We start from the raw sequence: 21,043 nt of genomic DNA, 5'->3' as shown, positions 1-21,043 counted from the left end.
AGCTCCCGACGTCGCGTCCCCCGTCTCGACACTCACGCTTTGGGGGTGAGCTTTTGAATCCTTTTTGGAGCGAGATCACGCTCGCTGCTTCCTCTAGGCGCTCACTTGCAGCAGACTATGCTCCACGCAGCATTCGCAGCCACGGAGCTTAGGGACAGGCAGGCAGTGTTTCTGGCGGCTTAATCTTCGCCAAAGCGCTCCCTTTGATTGCGGTGGTCGCGATGGCAAACCCTTCATCGGCAGCACCGGGGACAGAGTCATGCAGCGTCACGGGATCGGTGTCCGGTGCACAGTGCGCCCCATCCCACCCTCGTCGCCAGCTGTAGCATCTTGCTACCCCAATAATGACGCTAGACTATGTTGTAAATAGGAGTACTTTATTATACCTCCATGCTGGTCCCTGTCCCTATTCTAACTGCCCCTAGACCGTCTCCCAGCTCCTCCCGTTCCTGTTCCTTCCCTGGCTCCACCCCCCAAACACTAGACTGCATCACGCAATCTTAAAGCGGCCTGCCACGTGGGGTGTGCGACTCCTCTCTTGCCGATCTTGGGTCGCGGCCGACTCCGTGTTGAGGCAGTGTGAGGGAGGACACCTTGGTTGGTCTTCGGCCTACTGCAGGGCTTCGCTGGGGCAGTGGAGACGTGGGTGCTCTCTTACTTGCATTTAGTAGTGTTTCTTTTTGGAGATGCCTCCTGGATGCTGTCTGTGCCACCAGGTGCACTGGTGCTGCTTTCTGCGCGCTTCTGGCTTTGCGTGCTCTTTGTGTGCTCGGTCTCGTTCTTGGACGTTTTCTTCTGGCACTTGGGGGTGCCTGTGGTGTGGTTAGCGGTTGTGCCTGTTCACCAGTGGGGGCGGGTGATGCGACCTCTTCACTGGCGGTGGTTTTGGGCAGCCATGTGTGTGGTGCTTGCTCTGCATTAGTCTTTCTTGGGCTGTCGACGAGGCAGTTCCCTTGAGGGGATGCCGTTTATGGCTGGCCTTCTACTTGTGATGATGGGGCTTGTGTTGCAGGCCCCTTGGTGTCGGTGCTTGAGCTTGGTCGGTGTTGCTTCGGCTGGAGAATTGTCAGTCTTTTCTGAGAGCACTTGGTGCTGCGCTACAGTCTTCTTTTAGGAAGTTAGAGTGACTTATTGGTGTGACCTGCAACTCACCCCGCTTTCGTGTGTTTCTCTTCCGGTTTGCTGTCTGGCTTGGCTTCGCTGTCCTTTGCTTCTTAGTACGTTCCTGTGCTGGGTCCGTCCCGGGCCCCTGGTCGCATCTCTGGCACCCGCTGGCTGCATGTGCCAGCAGATCTCAGCAGACGGTTTCCGCAGACGTTTTGCTGCTTCCTCATCGACATGCCGAGAGTTGCTGACGTGTCCTGAGACTTGATACTGTGGTGATGGGAGTGCACTATCCTCCGCACTGCAATGCCTTGTCTTACTGCCTGGAGCCGAGCCACTGCAGGTGCCACTTCCATCACCTTGAGACTCCTCAGGGTCTGCGGTGTTCCTGTGGGTGTGGCGCAGTTAGGTGCAGGGGCAACGCCTGGCAGTGTTGGGCTTGCCTGATGCAGGAAGGCGTGTTGCGTCCCACAGTCAATAGGTGGCGGTGCTGTATTGAAATTTCTTGACAGTCTTTGCCTGGGAATTGTGAGCTTCTATTATCTGAAGTGTGCCGGCTTTGGGCGGCGTGCTGACTTGGTGCCGGACTTCAGCCGGCCGTGATGTGCAGCGCGGATGATTGCAGGTTGGGTGGTCGTGCGCAAATGCAGGCGTCAACCCCTCTTGTGGGGAACTGTGGCCTAGAGGAGGTGAGGGACTGAGCGGGTGGGGCCGCCTTCTACCATCTTGCTCTTCTGCGCAGTGCGGAGCGTGTGGACCAGACCGTTCTTTTCACAATGGCGCTGCGTGTTTGCCCTGGATGGCCGCTGGAAGGGCAGGGGCGGTCGAACTCCTGGGCTCTGGACCGAGGTCACTTCAAGCAGCACACTGGCTGAGCAGGGGTGCTGGTGTGCCGTGTGATCACCAGATGGCGCAGTACTTTGCAGGTGCTGCAGGCAGGCGACTGCTGCATGATGCTGTACCTGAGTCTGCCCTCCTAAGGCTACAGCAGTCTCTGGAGGAGCTCCTCCGTACTCCTTGTGCTAGTTGCGGTTCTGCCACTGGCAGCCAGGTGGCGCTGGTGCTCTCCTTTCTGAGGCTGCACTTTTATTTTGGCTGATCATGCCGGTGAGGGACAACGTGCTGGGGAGCTCATTTCCTTAGCCCCGGTCGGGGTGGCCGCATGGAGGAGCTCCGGTAAGTGTTGGCTTTCTACCACTGCACTTTGACGCGTAACATACTGCCTGCTTCTGCCTGGATGGTGGGTGTGCCTGTGAGCGCGGGGCTGCTTTCTCTCATGAAAGCAAACCACTTTCTCTCTCTGGGCGGTCCGATGGGATGGCCTTGGCGCGTGTTTGTTTCACTCCCCTGATGTCCGCCCAGACTGTCCTGTTACCACAGTGTGCCGCTCCTGATTGTGCAGGTATTGCAGGCGGGCTGCTGGGGGCATGCCGATTGTCTCTTGGGTACCGTGGGGTTGCCCTGCGGGATGGTAGGGGTGACTTCGCTCCTCCTCCGAGCACCGGCAGGGGTCATGGCTGGCGATTGTGTGGACGGCGAGACTCGGCTTGTCTGTGACCTCTCGCCTCCTTCAGGAGTCTGTGGGCTTCAACGCTCCAGCAACCCGGCGGGACTGGGTATCCTCCGTGTCCGACCGGGTGCACCCATGGAGGGAAGTGTCCTCAGGTTTGGTGAGTCCCCGCAGTGCCGGACGCAGACGGGCGGTGCAGGTTGCAGTGCGGCATGCAGGGCTGGTAGTCTCAGCGTCTCCTTGTAGTGCTGCAGACACAGGGAATACCGTCTGTGGAGCAGTGCTTTGCTCACGGGTGGCAGGGATGCTCTTGGGGGCACTGCGCGGTGGGGGTCGCAGGGTTCTTCACTTTCGGCTGCGACTGCCAGAGTGTGGCAGCGGCTCTATAGCCAGAATAGTGAGGGGACTCATGCTTTCTCTGGCATCCCGGTGGCTGCTGCCACTCCCCTCTTGTTTCCAGAACCTCTGTTTCACCCTCCTTACAGGCAGAGGGCCGAGTGGCGAAGTGGAGCCCGACCTTCTTTGCAGTCACGGGTGGCGGCTCATTTGGCAGAGGGCCGCATGGCGAGGTGGAGCCCGACCTTCCTTGCAGTAACGGGTGGCGGCTCATTTCCAGGGTCGGATTGGGATCACAATTTGGCCCGGGCACTGACGAAAAAGTGGCCCACATTAAGGGGGCGTGGCCTACGTTTAAGGGGCGTGGCCTGCATTTAAGGGGCGTGGCCTACATTTAAGGGGCGTGGCCCACATTCAAGGGGCATGCCCTTTCATGAAACACCATTTGGTTACTCTTTGAGGTCTAATTTGTAGACAAATATTTAGTAAATTAAGCCTTTTAAAGCTTACAGAGCAAGTAACATTGGTAAAGACTAGGAGCACTGCAGTTCAGATAACTGAATACTTACTTGCAGTCTTAACGCCCTGCACAATGTCGTTGGATACTCTTTCCTAACCAGCTATGTCCTAGACTCTAATCATCACATAAACTAGAAATCTAGTACAAAGTCAAGGAGAAAGGGTAAGACTGGAATCTCTGGTAATAGAACATGTAATAACAAAAGTAAGAATTCACAAACGAGGAAAAGGCAGTCTGGGGTGTAAAGAATGCTGAAAAAAATGTATCTGTACAATCTAGTTATACATTTATTTCACAGTCAGCAGGTGATGTCTATATACAAAAAACACAGTTTTATTCATATCTGTTGCTGCCTTAAAGTCTGGGCCATGGGGAGTGAAATAAAACAATTGCCTAGGATCACATGATCTGATTAAGATACGAAACCAGTATTAATGCCAAGTTGTTGGTATCACATTGTGCAATTCAGAAACTAGATGTATATGCCTCACTTCCCTTACACTCACCTTACCCCCAACTGCAACTCATCTGGTATCAACATAGCTCTTGGTCATAACTCAGACCAGATGTTGTTGCTCCTGGCAAAATGTTTGTGAGCACCTATGTTCAGGCCTATATCATAATGTAATACAATCTGGAATAATGCTGCAAAATCATTCCTTGGGTAAATTGTGTACATTAAATTGCAACAACATTTGACGTGGAATTCTGTGTGCAACCTGCCTATTTCTCACATTTTTAGTGGTAAGGGTGATTTGGTTGTTGTTTTGTGAGCTAGCACACAATATCACAATAAACCATATGGGCATTGTGTTTGCAATTGTAGCTTTAGTTATGTTAACTTATGCCATTCTTTCAGCAACAATGAAAACCAATGCGATATTCTGATGATTTTCACCATTCCATTGGAGGAAATCTAATAATTTCCTCCTTATATAGAAGAAGCAATACACACACTCTGTTCTCTGAATCATGGTACAAGAGACCTGCAAACAACTAGTGCTATTGGTTTTAAATATTCCAACCGTGTAACAATCCCTCACAATTTTTCGCATGTCCTCCATGTGTAAGACACATTATGTAGCACCAACTCTGAAGCACGTTCTGGGGCCCACATGCATGATAACAAAACACAACCAACCAGAAAAAGTTGTGCAATACCCTAAAAACTAATCCCACCATGGTCCCTTTAAATACCCCTGCACCCCATAATCATAACCCATCCTAACCCTAAAAATACACCCTGCACCCTAAAACCCAAGCCTATCCCTGAACCCTAAAAATACCCCTTTACCCCAAACCCCAAACCTATCCCTGAACCCTAAAAATACCCCTGTACCTCAAAACCCAAACCTATCCCTGAATCCCAAAAATACCCCTGTACCTCAAAACCCAAACCTATCCCTGAATCCCAAAAATACCCCTGTACCCCAAACCTATCCCTGAACCCTACAAATACCCTGTACCCCAAAACCCAAACCTATCCCTGAACCCTAAAAATACCCCTGTACCCCAAAACCCAAACCTATCCCTGAACCCTAAAAATACCCCTGTACCCCAAAACCCAAACCTATCCCTTCACCCTAAAAATACCCCTGTACCCCAAAACCAAAACCTAGTCCTGAAACCTAAAAATACCCCAGTACCCCAAAACTATCCCTGAACCCTTAAAATACCCAATCACCCTAAAACATATACCTCAGAACCCCAAAACATATACCCTATATACCCATACTTACCTTATCCTAACATATACAAAAAAACATGCCATTTGACAGTTTTATGTAGTGTAAATTCAGCCCAAGACAAAAGCTATTTGAGTTCTATTCATGAGTACCAATTACAGTACACATGATCTGATTTTTTATTTAAGGGCCTGGGCGAGGAAGTGATCTGCCCAGAATCACAGGCTGTTGAGCAGACCCTGGGATTCAAACTTGAATCCCCATCTCTGCAACTCTGGCGTTAGGCCACCTATGCCTATGGAAAGATAAGGAATGAAAGTGGGAGGATACTGTTCTTGCGCAGGACACAGGCCCAAGGTGACAATGGCCTACATGCTGAGCAACTAAAAAAACAGCAAGGCCCCTTTCTGTCACAAAATTATTCAAGAACTTCAGTGCAGGAGCACCTGAAAAGAAGGGAAGCCCCTGCTATTACTAACCTACTTAGCTCAAGAGCACATGAACAGCAGTATGGCCCCTGCAATTAGTAAATTAATCAGCCCTCCCCAGCCCTCCAGGCCCCAGGGCAATGTCTTGGCAGGGGAGCACAATGGTAGACAGGGGAAGGCTGAGGTGAAGATGGTGGGAGTTCAAAACATCACCTAGCCCCCACAGCCAGACCCATTCTTCCTCGCCCACTGTGCCCTGAATCTGAGGGGCTGTGGGCGAGGTGTTAAGATTAACACCGTTTCTCAGCTGCGTGGGCCCCAGGGGGGCCGAGGTGGAAATGGCTCAAGGCCAGAGCAACACCTGGCCCCCAGGGAGGCCGATTTTCGCAGACAATCACCGCTCCCCAGCCCACCCTTGGCGTGATTGCTTTTCAGGGGCAGGGGGTGAAGTGAGGCCACAGCTAATAATCACTGCATGGCACACAGTGAAGCGCTTTCATTTCTGTCTCTGTTTTCGTGCGCTCTGTGGGCCGTTTTTTTTTCTCCCCTTCCCAAGTTCACAGAGAGCAGATAGCAGAGAGCACTCTCTGTGAACTGAAAAAGGGGATAAAAAAACCGGCCCACAGAGGGCACTGAGACAACGGCCCTTCGGCCGTTTCCCGAATGCCCGCCTTGCCAATCCGACCCTGCTCATTTCCTCCCCCCGAGGGACGACAGATCACTGAGCGGCAGGCGTGCGGGGTTGGCTACCCGCCTCATCGCCAGTGTAGTATTGGGCCTAAGGCCCACATGGCATCGAATGACAGACGCTAACCCGCTGTAGTTTAGTGAGACAACTGGCCTCAAGCATGTGCACCCGGGCCCTTTTATTAGCGGGGTCACGTCACTCGTGACACCCGTGATGGATGGGTGTGGAGGTGCAGTGTGCCCAGCCCTCGAGGGAGTGGCTGGCATGACAACTTCCTGCGGGACACTAGAACGTGTCTCGCAGGATACTACAAAGATCACTTCCTGTCACTCTCACCTCTCAGTTCACACTTTCGGGGAGAGATGGGGGGCCCGTTCCACACAACTGGGCCCCCAGGAGGCAGCGAATCTGCCCCATCCTACCTGCACCGGCAGCGCAGGTCTCCGCTGGAGCCATCTGGTCTGCCGCTCCACGTTGCCAGGGAGGGCTACTAGGAGCAAGCCTCCTCCTTCAGCCGGGGTGGCCCTCTCCTTTCCTCAGGCACTCCGTGCGACTTACCCGAGCAGACTCCACCTCAGCAAGTAGGGGAAGGATGGTGCAGGATTTGCAGGCTGGTAAGCGGCATGTTAGGATGCAACTGCTATTTTAAGGAGATAAACCACGCCCCCCAAAATTACTCTTAACTACACAAGAGGGCGTAAACTCGTTATTATCTGTAATTCCACGTCAAAGAGTAATGCAAAATTACCAAAAAGACTCCGGTTACTCTGGTGTAATTGAGAGTCCGCCAAGGCCTAATCCAATTGAATTTGATCAGATCTTGTAAATAAATGGGGATCACCTTTTCCAGCTTTGGGGTCACCACCATCTCCTCGCTGCATTTCCTGGACTCCAGCCTTCCCTGCTTGCCCCCGCCCCCGCAAACCACTCGCGGCCACCGAGAGGGGCAGGGCAGGAGAAACTCCAATCCCCAGCGTCCCCTGCTTCGCGGGGACGCCGCCTGTCAGCTGGGGCTTCCGCCGGGAGGCGTATTTCAGCGAGCCCTTCCTTCGGCGGAGCGGGGATCACCTTTTCCAGCTTTGGGGTCACCACCATCTCCTCGCTGCATTTCCTGGACTCCAGCCTTCCCTGCTTGCCCCCGCTGCCGCAAACCACTCGCCGCCGCCGAGAGGGGCAGGGCAGGAGAAACTCCAATCCCCAGCGTCCCCTGCTTCGCGAGGACGCCGCCTGTCAGCTGGGGCTTCCGCCGGGAGGTGTATTTCAGCGAGCCCTTCCTTCGGCGGAGCGGGGATCACCTTTTCCAGCTTTGGGGTCACCACCATCTCCTCGCTGCATTTCCTGGACTCCAGCCTTCCCTGCTTGCCCCCGCCGCCGCAAACCACTCGCGTCCGCCGAGAGGGGCAGGGCAGGAGAAACTCCAATCCCCAGTGTCCCCTGCTTCGAGGGGACGCCGCCTGTCAGCTGGGGCTTCCACCGGGAGGCGTATTTCAGCGAGCCCTTCCTCCCGCGTCGCGGGACGCGCGCGGGCAACGCCGGGCTGAGCCCGGGCAGAGGGCAGGCCATCTGTGGCCGTCCGTGGGCGACTGTGGACGGGCCACCCCCTTTGTCAGGAAGACATTGTTCAACAAGGACTCGGCACCTATTCATAAGGTACTGTCACCTGCCTTTCCACCCACTTGTGCCTCCTGTTGTTAGTTGCTAAGCAGGGTGCCCCTTTCTAGAGTGGGAGTGATATTCTACCTTTACGCTAGTCTAATTGTTCCCTTCGCATTTTCCCTTTTTATCAACGAGGCAATCCACAGTAAATATGAGTATTCAGGGTAAGAAAGCCAAATCATCCGCTTCACGTCCAAACACAAGACTTCAGGCTACAATGCCGCAGTCCCTTCCAACACTGACAACAATTGACAAAATGTTCAAGCAGACTATAGGGGTAGTTGCTAACGGTATTGAAAACACTGAAAGAAGATTATCCCTCCCACCCACAATAAGTCTCACAGACCAAGGCATAGATTGCTCAGTCATTCCTATGGACCCCACGATTCTGGATTCTTACTTAACATCCACTTTTGGTGAGCTCCCCTGTGCACAGGTTCTGACTGAGACTCCAGCAGTGGATGACTCATCTTTAGCTCTAGTTGAGTCCTCCACCAATAACGACGATCAACCCTGCATCCTGCCTTCTTCCCTTCCTGTGGCTAAGCCAAAAACTGGCAGAGTGACCTCCAAGAAAAAAAAGGATAGTCCCACCAAGAATGTTACCACGAAGAAACAGTCCAACCATAATTTGGTGACCCCATTTGACCATCCCCGACACCCACCTTCAGGGATACCCTGCTGGGTTACAAATATGGTGACGGATCTCCAGAACAGTTTGGAGCAAATAATTGCATCCCATATTAAACCTCTGGTCTCTAAACTTGATAGGCTATCATCCATGCTAAGCAACAAGTCTATGGGGACAACTAAACCGTATAACTCCCAATGCAACTCGTTACCCACTGCTCCGGATGATGGCTCTGTAAAGGTATCTTGTCCTGAGATAACTAAACCCACTGCCCCAGCAGTTTCAAATAGAAAACCAGGCCCGGCAACTACTGCTACTAAATCTCCAAACCTCGTACCACCTCTTATACCTGTAGTCAAACCGTCAGGTCCTAATACCTTTCTCGCTGTGGCCCAGATCGCTACACCTAGTCAGCCTCCCAAGGAGGGTAAAAATATGGCACGAAAAAAGGTAACATTAACACCAAGATCTTTTCCATCTAAAGCAACCTCCAAACTTCTGCCAACAATAAATCTGCCTCCAGAAGCCCAACCATTTGTAGTGGCCCTAGTGGGAGTTCCACCCCTTAGTAAGGGGAAGAGAGAGCAGGAGGTTGAGCTACATAATAAGTGTATACAGTGGCTAAGCCTGAATAGACCCTTACCCCCCAATATATCAGGCCACATACTGGCAGTGAGAAGAGTAGAATGGATTGGGAGGGGCCCTAAAACAGTGGCAGGGGACGTTATCACAATTAATTTTAGGGACTCCTCAGCTGTTGACCATATTTGCAGAACCTCTTCTTATAGAGAGTCGCAAATATTTCCTATGCATTTGTCCTATTTCTATCCTGTCCCGAACCACAAACTGCCCCAAAATAGGAGACCACAGAACATCAGGAATCCTGTTTTCCATCCGAATGGGAATCACTTCTGGCAGCCTTTTGGGGAGGGCTTCCTACCACATGCTCCATTCTATCCGACACAACCTCATTGGAATAGGTTTAGCATCCTCGAGGAGGTGGATTGACTCACGCAGCCATGCACACCCCCAAGAGATCACAAAGAAGGCAACCCAGAGGAAGGCGGTGCAACTCAGGAAAAGCCACTACCCTCTAATAGCTTTGTGACTCTTTCCCCTCAAGCCACAATGAGGGAGGAGACAAAGGTTGATCAGAGACTAAATCAGGCACTACAAAGTGAAAGAGGGGGAGAAAAAGATAAAGTAAAGGTCGGGGAAGGCAGTATAAAAATACTATCGTGGAACGTTGCAGGCCTAAAAAGTAAGCTACTTATACCTGACTGGTCCTCCTTTATGTCCACTTATGATATCTGCCTAATGCAAGAAACCTGGACCCTTGAGACTAGCGAAAACCCTGGCTTTGCAACTTATGACATCCCTGCAGTTACAGGAGGGAAAGGCCGCCCTTCGGGTGGCCTTGCCATATGGGTAGGACTTCACTTAGGCATGCAGAGCGTACAGGTGGACACTAACTCGCCTGATATCCAATGTGTTTTGCTAACATCTGTTGGCGGATCCACACTGGCTATTATTAATATCTATTCAAGGCCCACCATGAATGGAAAAGAATCGAGCACTATTCAAGCGCTCAATCATTTCCTTCAGTCACTTGACCCTGCAACCTCGGTCATTCTAGGCGGTGATCTGAATTGCCAGTTCGAGCCACTGGGTGGATCTGAGCTGTGTGAGGAGGATGAGGTGGACTTGCTTTGGCAAATTCCCGCCTCAAAAATAGCCCCAGTAAAGGCCTGGACTCCGTTAGTTTTCCAAATTAACGCCTTGACCCTTGCAATGTCTCTGCGGGCATGCAATGGAAGGGGCAACAATAAAAACTCCGGCCTTCCACTATTGACTATCTTATGATGGAGGCTAAATACTGGGGCAAGTTTAAAGATTTTGAGGTTGTCCCAAGGCATGATAGTGACCACAATGCCTTGGTATTATTGCTCAAACCTGGTGCATTTGGATTGACTAACCCTGCCTCTAACTCCACCCTGGTATCCCCACCATATATTATATCTAATAATAGGAGAAGAGTTAAATGGCCTTCTTGCCTAGAGTCTCCTATCAGACTTGCACAAATCTATCAGTTAGCTATCCCCTTAATAAGTGATATGGGAAATTCCATCTCCCATGGGCAGACTATAGAAATCCATAGAAAGTTAGTTGAGAGTCTTGGGGAAGTATTTTATCCGGTCAGTGGGACTAAGTTGCGCCGGAATATAACACACCCCTGGCACAACCATACATGCAAAAACCTTAAGAAAGATCTACTTAAGGCCATTAAATCTAAGGATGTCCCTAAAATTAGATCAACCAGACTGTTGTACAAGAAGGCGCTCACTAGAGCAAAGAGTGAGTGGGAGGAATCTAGGTGGGAAGAGTTGAGACAGGCACTGCTTTTAAAAGATTCCAAGACCTTTTGGCTAATTGTCACTTCTACTGTGATAGGTGAGAGAGACACTGGGGTCTCGAACATCGCTCCTATAGTGTGGGAGGCTCACTTTAAGTCACTCTACACAAGCCCTGAGTTGGAGGATACCGGGCGGCTGCCCCAGGGGAAGATTCCTAAATTGGCTCTGGCTACACGGGATGATGTGCCTCGGGACCTCCGGCATGAGAGTCGACTGCCGGGGGCCCCGGAGACTGGGAGTTTGGCCCTTCGTGCCCGTACCGCTCGGGACCCCTTGCATGAGTGTCGATTGCTGGGGGCCCAGGTCACTGGGATTTTTCCTTGTCAGAATCTTAGTCCTGTTCGGGCCTCCGAGATCTCGCCTGCCCCAGACCCCCCGCATGACAGTCGACTGCCGGGGGCCTTGGGATCCGGGATCTCGAACTCGCGTACCTGCACAGACCGGGACCCTCTGCACGAGCATCGACTGCAGGGGGCCCGAGCCTAGGGATTTCCCCTTGTAGAACCCATGGCCCCAGACCCCCCGCATGAGTGTAGACTGCCGGAGGCCTTGGACCCTGGATTCGGACCTTGTCCTGCAATAGTGGAAACAGGTGCCCCTATTGGAGCCCCCACTTACTGTCCAGATAACATCACACTCAGGGAAGTTGAACTGGCAATTGAGAAATTGCTCCCGAATAAGGCCCCGGGCCTGGATAAGCTCCCTGGAGATCTCTTTAGATCTCAGCCAAAGATCTGGGCCCCATACTTGTTGGTTCTGTTTAATGCTGTCCTACGGGGCTCCCCTGTCCCTGAGACCTGGCTGAGGGCTGAGATTGTTCCAATCTTTAAAAAGGGCTGTCCGCTCGCCCCATCAAATTATAGGCCAATTAGTCTACTCAATACTACTCAGAAGTTGTCCTGGAGAGGCTACTGGGCTGGATGGAGGAAAATAAAACTTTGACCACCCTCCAAGCCGGTTTTAGATCAGGGGTCTCGACCTTGGACCAGATCTTTCGACTCCAGGTCCTATACTGGAAAACTGCAAGAGTAGAGGGTGGCAGCCTCTACCTTGTCTTTGTGGACCTGCGGGCTGCATTCGATCTGGTCCCAAGGGAGAGGCTCTGGACGGTGTTGGAGGAACTTGGTCTCCCTCCCTACTTATTAGACTCCATAACCCGGCTTCACACTGGGAATTATGCCCAGGTGAGATGTGGGAAGAATGGGGAATTATCTGATTGTTTCCCTGTCACACGAGGAGTACGCCAGGGCTGCGTACTAGCCCCTACTCTCTTTAGCTTATATGTTAATGGCCTGATAGACAGACTTAATTGTGTCAAGGACAATGATGCACCACGCCTGGTCACTGGCAGGGTGCCCGCTCTGATGTTTGCGGACGACACCTTGTTGTTGTCGCGGACATCATCGGGCATTCAGCGGGTTTTGGATGGGTTTGTTTCCTTTTGCGCCTCGCGGGGTTTGGAGATCAACTTGGAGAAAACCAAGTTTATGATCTTCAACCCCCCGAGGCACACCCGCCCCAACCCCACATTGAATGGAACCACCCTTGAGAGAGTCAAGACATTCACATACTTGGGAGTGACTTTAACAGAACAATTCACATGGGACCAGCAAGTCTCTAAATCTTCCCTGAGACTTGCACAGATAATGGGTGGCATAGGAAGATTTTGCAGCGCCTTATCCTTTAAACCGGTTACCCCTGCCCTAGAGATATATAAAACACAGGTTAGGTCTGCAGCCTTATATGCTGCATAACTCTGGGGACACACTAACACATGTAACCTAACGAAAGTGGAACATTCCTTCATGCAGCATTTGTTTGATCTCCCGCAAAGTACGCCTCTGCTCCCACTACGCTTGGACCTGGGCCTGGAACCTATCACTGAGCTGGTGGCAGCTTGAGCCCTGCTCTATTGGAGAAGGCTCTGGTCTGTCCCGGAGCTGGAACCGTTTAGAGCAGAATTCAAAACCATTTGGGGGCAGTTAAAGACTAAGAACATTCCATGGCTGGCACATGTCAAGTCCCTTTTTTACCAAATCGGCCTTCCCCAACTTTGGGATACACCGGAGGATAGCTGTTTGAGGACCCAAAGGACTTTCTTGGTGGCAGCTGTAAAAGCGTACAACCTCAAATTGCTACATTGTTCAAATTCCCTGGGCAGACTGTCCAATGAGTTCCTCACAACCAAAGTTGAATTTAGGATGGAGGCGTTCCTGGACCAGGTGCAACCTCCACTGGCAAGAAAGCTATACATTCAACTGAGACACGGCTCTTTACCAGTTGGGGAATTCTCTTCAAGATGGGCAAAAGCGACGAAGGCTAATTGCCCTGCCTGCAATCATGTTAGGGAAGACATTATACATATCCTCTTTTTCTGCCCAGCATATGGTAAAATTCGGAAGTGCTGGATCATCCCACTTTGTAAAAACCTGGGCTTTAGGCACTGTGCTCTTGCCTGTAGAGTCTTAACCTATGACACTACCCCTCACATTGTCTTTGCTGTTCCCGGTTTCTTGTCGGTATGTGGAGGAGAAGATCCGCAATAATCCATAAGGACTAAGGGACTATTGCTTTCATTTTTTAACTATTCCTTTGATATCCAATGTTTAATAACTTTTTAACCTGATGTATTTATATCTTAATATTGTGCTTGTATATATTTTATTGCACTTTTATGGTCTTTGACCGAAATAAAGTTATCAAAGTGAAGTGAAGTAAATAAATGGTTTTATATGTCAGGCTTTGCAACATACTATTTTGTAGGGGTGCCATCGACCATGCCTGTGAAGTTCCGCAATATTAGGGAGCCTTTTCTAGAACGTAATCAACACAACAAAAAAGAAGAAAAAGTGTACTTGCACTGCTGCCCTTAAACAGTATGGGCACCAAGGAAGTACTCCTTGTCATTAAGGAAATTGGAAATACAGAAATGGGAACAGCGTATGTCTTTCTCCCACAACCTGAGTTGACATGATGCAACACTACTAAATCAGAGTCAATTTAGCACTGCAATGTTTCTGCAATTGAGGCCTTTTCAGCTAATAGTAAACGTGATGTGGCTACTGTGTCACTGACTACTATTCTGTGATCTCCAAAAAATGACAAACTCCCACTCTGAGATGGGACTTCAATTTCAATGTTATATGCAACAATAATTCATATCACATGTTTTTTCTTTCCCTTTCTTTCTACTAACATCAGAGCGTTCCTTCTGCTGTACAGAATGAGTTATTATGGTTATTAAATATTATTTGTTGCTTTAAAGTTTCATTAGATGAGTAATCCCCATTCATAAATGTCAGATCATGAAAACTGACTTCTTCTTGTCTGGCTTTTCAGGTGAAGACGGCGTTTATCCATCCGTGACAGTGAACTCAGGCCTCCACTCTGTGCTGGAAAATTCAGTGTCCCCAGCATTTGGGGCTACTGTCATCATCATTGTGACTGTCATCATATCTGGGAGTGCTTACTTATGTTTCCTGAAATATATCTGCTCTGGATGCTGCAAGTCTGCACAGGTGGTCCCCGCAAGAGGACTTGATCCGAGCAAATCTGAGGAGCAAGTGTGACCTGAGGTCTTAAGAGATTTCCTCTCAGTGGATTCTTCTGAAGCAAAGGTGTCTGTCACCCAGCTGCTATAATGCACTTATTGGTTCCCACTTTCAGCTATCAGAGGGAAATTACTAGTGAGGACAATGGTGCAGGACCAGATGTAGGTGCTGACTGGGCCTTAAACTACCCATCACATCACTAAGAACTGGAAAAGATGTTTACCAAATGCAGCCTAACATGTATATGTCAAAAGGGGTAGCCCTCAGCTCTGGACGTATGAATGACATAAGCAGTGTGAGTGGTATGACTGATTCAATAGTTGGGTACCCACAGCCATCGAAAGAAATATTGGAATTATTTCACTTTTTAGCAGAATATTTATTAATAATGTACCCAGGAAGCAAAAACAATGTGTTTATAGGTGATATGTTCATAAAGAATGGTAATAACTAGTCAAGTAAATACCTGAATTAAATTATTACTTCATAGGTTCTAAATGCTTTGTTTGATGACGAGTCATAACTTACAGACTTTTTTTTTTCAATACTGGAAGTAACTAGACATCACATCATTTGACCTGCAAGAATTAGAGTGAAGAGTTGAGAGATGAAACATATCAGGTCTGAATAAAGTTAAAAACAACTAAGGAGTTGCCTATGAATGCCAGCATTAATTATCCAAACCATGTTGAATATGTTTGCTGATGGTATTCACCTTACGTTTATATGTGCATCTTCAAAAATGATTCAGAATGGTTACGTTCTAATATTGTTTTGAGTTAAGAGATATTTGTCTAGCACTTGTATTCCTGGAAAGATTTATTGGGGTTGGGATGAAAAAAGTCTAATAAAGCTAACCTTGATCAACAAGTTCCTTAGAAGAGCAACTACTCTGAAGCTTAGACCTCCCAGCTGTGTTTTTTGTTTGAAAACAGATATAGAGAGGAGGAAAGAATATGGTCAGAGGTGCCTATTTCCTGGGTGTGTATATAAATATATTTCTGAATCAAGGAAGGCAAAGACATGAACCGTACGGTGAATGGTACATTACGCCATAAAGATTATACCGATCTTCATTGAGAACCAGCACAAAGCGGTTAGGAGGAGTATACCTTGGTTGAAAAGGTGATCACGTATCACCAAAGGGGCAGCTTTAATTTGAACTGTCTGCAAGGGCGTGGGTAGGTCCAAATAAAGTGAATTGACATAGTCTCATTGAGAAGTAATAGTAGATAGCACCAGGAACTTGCCATTGGCCTTGAGTAAGTGAGGAACCTTCCTTAAATGGTAGATGAAAAAACTGACAGTGTTCAGAAACCCAAATGGTTTGAGCCCTCACTTCCAAAACCACAGTTATCTCAGAATTTAACCTGAAGAAGTGGCTAACCATCCACTCTCAGATCTTGACGAGACAAAGTTGGAACTGAGAACCCAAGATAAAGGGTGGGTTGGGTATCATCTGCATGCATATAAAAACAGAAGTCTTCAGAGTAGATGAGTTTGGCCAGAGGCACCATGTAAATACTAAGGGCGAGGCATAAGGCAGAATCCTTGGGCACCCACAATCAATGATACTGTAGTTCAGGAGATAAGGAAACATACATTTTTGTAACTGACCAGCAAGAAATGATTAGGACCAGGAAAATGCCAGGTCAGAACTCCTGGCCATCCGAAGCTGATCCAACATGATTATGTCGAGCACTTCTGACACATCGAGAGGAATCAGAGCGCTCATACTGCATTTAACATCTTCCATCCTGAGGTCATCCAGGAGAGATAAAAGGACCAGCACTGTCCTATGTTATCAGTGGAAATGCATCTAAGCAGAGTGGAAAGCAGCAGAAGAGTCAACAAAAGTACAAAGATGTTTGTGCACATGACCTTCAAGGAGTTTAGCAACTACCTGGATGATGGAGATTGGGCAGTAATTTGCCACCTCTGCAGGATCAGCTTCAGTTTTTCTAACCTGGGGACCAGTATGATAAATTGATCTCTTAATCATTAATCACACTCAGAGAGTATGAATGGTTTAAAAGAAGTCTCAAATGCAGAATGGTAGTAGGCTTGAGAAATGTCAAAATAGAAAGAGGACAAGGATCAGAAGGCAAACCAGATTTAGGATTAGAGGAGGCATCAGTGAAGGTTTGCTATGGGGGGACTACATAGTAGAGATGACTGGAACTTTAGTAAATCAACTTGCTGGCAACATATCCAAATATTATTGTCAGAATATCTTCAGACATAAATAGAGTGTATGAAATATATTTTGATAAATATTGCCCTATGAATGCTAATAATAGAACATCTAAACCTAATGGGGTGATATTTTGCATAACAACATTTAGGACACAGAATATATGTCAGCCGATAATTTTTGCAGGCAATATTCTGACATGCAAATCTTGCTCGGTGGATTGCAGAATGTTTGGGTCAGCAAGGTGAAGGGCAGGTGAGCCAATAAGTTTATTAACGGTTTTGAAAAAATGGGTTTGAAAAACTAACGTCATTTGCCAATTTTCTAATCTAATCTACTTTTAATACAATACATTTTGTACCAGATGTGTTCTGCGTGAAAAACGTGTGTTTTAATGTTATTTAAGAGGTCATTAAACCAGAGAACTTCTGAAAGGAAGCATGTGAGTCAGCAACATGGGTTACCCATTTGCGATACAATCTGTATTGACCAGACAATGCTGTAATATCAGATATTTTAAAGAATAATTTACCTGTATTGCCTATAAAGATGGTGCTTTTTATTCTGAGTTACAATAACTACAAAGTCCTTAAATTACAGACACATTTCTGATGGCTGTTCTCCTCTTTTAAAGCAGAGGAAGGTGCGTTCTTATCACTTAAAACTATAACAAAACGTTGTTATTTCCCTCACACACTACGATGGGTAGATAGATAGTCTGGATAGGCTTTCTATGCCTACATTTACGTACCTATGTTGCAAGTGCAGTGATAATCTCTCAAATTTCAACAACCTACCAAAGAACGCCATCTGCATAATGTAGCACGGGGATTTCGATCTCCAATTGCGACTGCATAAAATAGTGTCACAACAATATTGCAAGACAAAGTATGGAACTGGAAGTATCTGTAGATGTTCTATACCTAACTCCACATAAATACACCTTGGTAATATATATATATATATATATATATATATATATATATATATATCTATCTCTTCAAGGTACGTAGTTGTTGAATTAAGAATAGTAAAATAGTAAATCCTTACCTCCCTCTGTGCACGTATCTTTTTAGGTCGAGGACCGAAGGCTGGCTTGCCAGCCAGAAGTCGGAGATTTAATGATCTTCAGTAGGGCAGTTTAACCCGCCTCTCTCCTCTGTCTCTCCTCCATTGGCTGGCTTCCTAAACGGAGGCCAGCCATTGGATGAGAGAGGGGTCCCTCGAATGAAGCTCCGTCTCTTTCAGATTCGGGGGCGTATTCGTGCTGTTCTTTCCACTTTTTAGCCACTCCCCTTTTTATAACGCCGAACACGCCCCGAATCTGAAAATGTTTGGAAGCTTGCTGCCGCCATTTTTGTTCCCATCGTTCCTCCGCTGCTTGCCTCCCTCCCCCTGTACACCGGTGAATCGCTGATGGATCAGCTGATGAAGGAGCCAGTCTCGACGGTGATTACCCCTCGCAAAGCTCCCTGGGAGGCTGGTGAAGAGCTGGGACGAGGCTGACCCCTCCTGATCATCCCCTGCCCCCCCGAGCGCGACAGCAGTTTCTTCCCTTACTGCCCGCCCTCCAGCTTCTCCTCCGATGGGACATCCGGGACACGTGAGTGCAGTTTTAGTGAACCTACTCGGCACTGTGGTGCTCCCGGGCTTTTCCGTACCATCCTGAGCCTGGGATGAGGTCTTCCAACCCGATGCCTTCCGGGTTTGACTTCTGCCGCTTCCCCCATGGCCTGCCCTCCTGCTTTGCCTCCTGTGGGATGACCGGGACCCGTGAGTCTTATTGCTATAGTTTCTGTGTAAATCCCCCGCCAGCACTAAAATGAGAGCTACCACAGCTGAAATGATCACACAGGTCCCCGGTGCGAGGGTCTGTGCGCCCGTGTGCCTTTGTGCGCTACTACAGCTCGCGCATTTCAAAGAAAGTAGTGTTTGTGTTATCTTCCCCTCAGGCATCACTGCCACTGCGTACACCTCCAGATTCACGCACCTACCCCTTTTACCACGGGCCTTGCTGGGGGTGGAGGTGAGGCAGTTGGAGGACTGTGTGGGTCTCTTTGTCATCCTTTGCTTGTATGATTTTGCACATGTATGTTGGGCAGGGAAGCCAGGCGTCGCTTCGGACGAGTGTTTCTCTCTGATTCTTAAGATCTCAATGTTGTTTTGGCCCCAGCACTATTTTCGATTCTGCCTTTGAGAAAGAAAATGAAAATTAATACAGGGGCCACCTTCCCAATGCTTGCCATCTATCTTGTTCCTTATCTATTTCATTGTCAGCCTCTGAGCAATTGCAGCAGCCAGAGAGCCCCCTTTGTGGTCTAAAGGTACAACAGAGGCTGCAAACAACTATAGGGCGGTCACAATTGAATCGAAATTGTTTATGGGGGCGCTGCCACTTTAAAAGTACTACACTAACCATGCGAATTGCCAGAAAAGTGTTGCAGCCCCGTGCCTGTTGTCTACGTGAATTCCGGAGAGGAAATAATACGCTGCCACTAGTCTTAAAAGAAAAGGTGGTTGGGCGCCACATTATAGCCTGTTCTGATGAGGCCCTTAAAAAAAAAGCAAACCCCTCACTCTCCAACCGCAAACCAACCAACAAATGCAGACAAGGCATTGTTCTAAGCCATCAGCTAGACTCGAGAGACCTGGCTCTCATTCATACATTCTGTCTTAATTACAAAGCCACTTTTCTGCGCTCACCTAATTTCTCACCAGTTACGTGCATAGCAACAAGTGCAAAACGCTCTTCACTTAGTGACAGACACTCACAGGTTCTCTACACATCAGTACGTCAATCACACGCACACACCCACGCACACACACACACACGCACACACCCACACACCCACGCACACACGCATGCACGCACCACCCCAGTGGAAGCCCATGCAGAAAGCACCTTTTGCAGTTCCACTGTTTTGACTCTCCGTCCTCCCACTCGTTTTTCTTGCCTTCTGCCCCCTGATTACTCGTTTTTCTTGCCTTCTGCCCCCTGATTACTCGTTTTTCTTGCCCCTGCCCCCCCCCGATTGTGCTTGTTTTCTTGCCATCTGCCACCTGATTGCACTTGTTTTTCTTGCCTTCTGACCCCTGATTGCTCTCGTTTTTCTTGCCTTTGCTCCTCTGATTGTGCCATTTTTCTTGCCCCTGCCCCCCAGATTGTGCCTGTTTTCTTGCCTTCTGCCCCCTGATTGCACTAGTTTTTCTTGCCTCTGCTCCCCTGATTGTGCCATTTTTCTTGCCTCTGCTCCCCTAATTGTGCCATTTTTCTTGCCTCTGCCCCCCTGATTGTGCTCGTTTTCTTGCCTTCTGCCCCCTGATTGCACTAGTTTTTCTTGCCTCTGCTCCCTTGATTGTGCCATTTTCTTTTCTCTGCTCCCCTAATTGTGCCATTTGTCTTGCCTCTGCCCCCCTGATTGTGCTATTGGCAATGTAAATAACAATGTCATTTATTTTTTTGTAGGTGGCTCTATGTGTGGATGGCTCTGTCTGTGTGAGGGTGGCTCTGTGTAGGGTGTAGCTATTGGCAATGTAAGTGACAATGCCATTTATTTAACGATTAAGCTATTGGCAATGTAAGTGACAATGCCATTTATTGATGATTTTAAAAAAGAAAAAAGAAATGTCATGAACAATGCCAATAGCTCTACCTTTACTGATGCCAATACCATTGCATTGTAAATGGTTGTTTATCCCTTGATAATGTGGTAAAGATATTCTTTCTTGTCAATATTTGGAATTTAATATTGCCCACTACAATCAAATGCATTGACTGATTATGTAGAGTAAACATTTGGCAATTTATTGTTTTAAAACTGTGATAAAGAAACTTGGGAATTTTCACAAGATGTTTAGGTGCATGCTAAATGACCATCTCTAAAAGTAAGTCCAAAAATATACATTCTTGGTGGTAGCCTTTACTAAGGGGCTAATGTGAAAGAAACACGTGTGTTGTTGCACTGAAATCTAATAGTGCTTTCAAGGTTCCAATAAGGTTACATTTTTATTATGGTTGACAACCATGGACACAGGGGCATATTTACAGCAGAATGGAGAAGCATGGCGTTAAGCAAACATTGCTAACGGCACGCTTCTCCATTGTGAAAATGCAGGGATGTGCCCTATTCACAAGGGTGCAGCGCACCCCTGTGTTTTCCCTAGCTCTGGTGCTGAGTTCAGCTGCCTAGGCCCAATGCGGTCACCTTTGCACCATAGTGCAAGGGTGTCTGCATTGGGGAAAGATTGTTTATGTGCAGGAAGAGGGACCTTCCTGCACATAAACAATCATAGGCAATTTGATGTTTCAATGTGTGCTGTACAAGA

The sequence above is a fragment of the Lissotriton vulgaris genome, chromosome 8 (assembly GCF_964263255.1).
Source record: "Lissotriton vulgaris chromosome 8, aLisVul1.2, whole genome shotgun sequence".
Taxonomy (NCBI): Eukaryota; Metazoa; Chordata; class Amphibia; order Caudata; family Salamandridae; genus Lissotriton; species Lissotriton vulgaris.
The sequence above is the reverse complement of the archived record's forward strand: the minus strand, read 5'-3'. Positions refer to the sequence as shown.